Here is a 1,852-nt window from a genome sequence, read left to right on the forward strand (position 1 = left end):
CTGCCCAGCTGCAGAGGCCTTCTTACTTTCTGTCCTTTCATGATAACTGTAGCAAGTTGCTCTGAGAGGAGACCTTAACAAAAGGCCACCCTATATCCTCATATCCCCTGCCATACACTGAAGTTGGAGAGTTCAAAAGTCCTTCAGCAACTGACCACTGCACGTGATATCTAGTTGATAAGCTGCAGTAAAGCTCATTGTTCTTTTGAGAAATGTTTCTTTATGTCCAGTGGTTGCATTTCCTGAGACTCAGATAAATGTGGTTTTCTGTGGTTTAACATGCTCACTATATGCATTAGTGCCAATAGACTCCAGTACCAAAGACATACCAGTACACATAAACTAAGACACTAGTCCACAACTTCCTTAGCGTTCTCTTCACTTGAAGGGCGTGGCTGTGGAGCAGCCGCGGGTGTTGGTGTTCCCAGACAGTTTTCTTTATAGAACTCACGCCTTTTTCCCCTTCTTTTTCCACTAGACCCGCCACTAATTTGTATACTATGTTTTGTAATTGCGGATCCATCAAGTTATTATGAGGTTTGGCCTCGTGCAGTACAGTGCTGCACTTTGGACATCTGTTGCTATTCAAAATGTTTTACAATGCAGCTTTTACAGAAAGTATGAAGATGCTCTGTAATGCTTGTCGCATCTATTAAGTAGCCTTTGCAAATAGAACAGGAGATGTACAGGGTCAGTTGCAAAAGAGGAACGAGGGGCTTCTCCTGGTCGGACTCCACCCTCTCCGGGTGAGGAAGCCTGAGTCCTGAGCCGACTTGCGTCCTTCTCTTGCTCTGGGTAGACCTGCCCTGCCTGGCAGCTGAGCGCAGTGGCAATTACAGGAGAGGCCTGAAGTGGGGGTGACAAGGCCTTTGCTGCCTCCACTCTGGAAACATCCAGGCTGCCCTCTGGGGCCAGTAAGTCACTTTCCATGGCTGCGTGGGCAGAGCACAAACCTGTAGAGGAGAGACAAACCAGGAAGCGAGACCGTACGGAGGTGAGGCGAGGTTAGAGCATGGGGCCCGCTGAGACCTCGAAGCAAAGACCAAAGACTGAGTTGAGGAGACTCGGCTCTGAGCAGGAAGCCAAGCAGACCAGAACACAGGTGACAGGAGGGTGTACTTGTTCAGGCTCTAAGACCAGAAAGGGTAGAGGGGAAGCAGGACAGTAGGGAGGAGCAAGGAAGCTAAAACACGAGCCACTAGGCAAAGGAAGAAGAAACTAGACACAGAGTAGGAGAGGCAATGTGGGGACCCAATGAGGAAGGTCTCTAGAGCATCTTAGGAAACTGTTGTCTAAGCCAATCACAAGTTGCGAAGTTCGGGACCTTTGCCAACCTTTTCAAAGATTTCATGCTTCACAGTGGGTGTTATTGGGCACGGGGTGGGGACGGGCGGGGCAACAGGAAGAAGTGGAGGGAAGGAAAGCTGCTGTTCAGATGTATGGTATGAGAGATTTACTTGAAAAAAAAATCCACTAAAATCACTTTTCAGCCTAAGATTCTGTTTGCCTCCATTTATGCACCCGGCACTGAACTGGATCCTGGTCGCGTGTGATGATATATTAGAAATAATGATTTCTGGGCGGGAGAGATGAATCAGTGGATAAGAGCATTGGCAGCTTTCTGGTGGACCAGGACTCAATTCCCAGCACCCAAAAGGCCTCTTACAACTACCTGTAACTCCAGTTCCAGGGGATCTGACACCTTCACACAGACATACATTCAGGCAGGCAAAACACCAATGCATGTAAAAAGTAAATAAATCTTTAAGCCGGGCGCTGGTGGCGCAAGGTGGATTTCTGAGTTCGAGGCCAGCCTGGTCTACAGAGTGAGTTCCAGGACAGCCAGGGCTAC

At 48.6% G+C, this 1,852-nt stretch overlaps 1 pseudogene; it reads right to left on the reverse strand.

Annotated features, from left to right (window-relative positions):
* Positions 1–350: 350 nt before the first annotated feature.
* LOC116087404 lies at positions 351–930 on the reverse strand (annotated as a pseudogene).
* Between the last annotated feature and the right edge of the window lie 922 nt (positions 931–1,852).

This window comes from Mastomys coucha, chromosome X, assembly GCF_008632895.1.
Source record: "Mastomys coucha isolate ucsf_1 chromosome X, UCSF_Mcou_1, whole genome shotgun sequence".
In the NCBI taxonomy this organism is placed as follows: domain Eukaryota; kingdom Metazoa; phylum Chordata; class Mammalia; order Rodentia; family Muridae; genus Mastomys; species Mastomys coucha.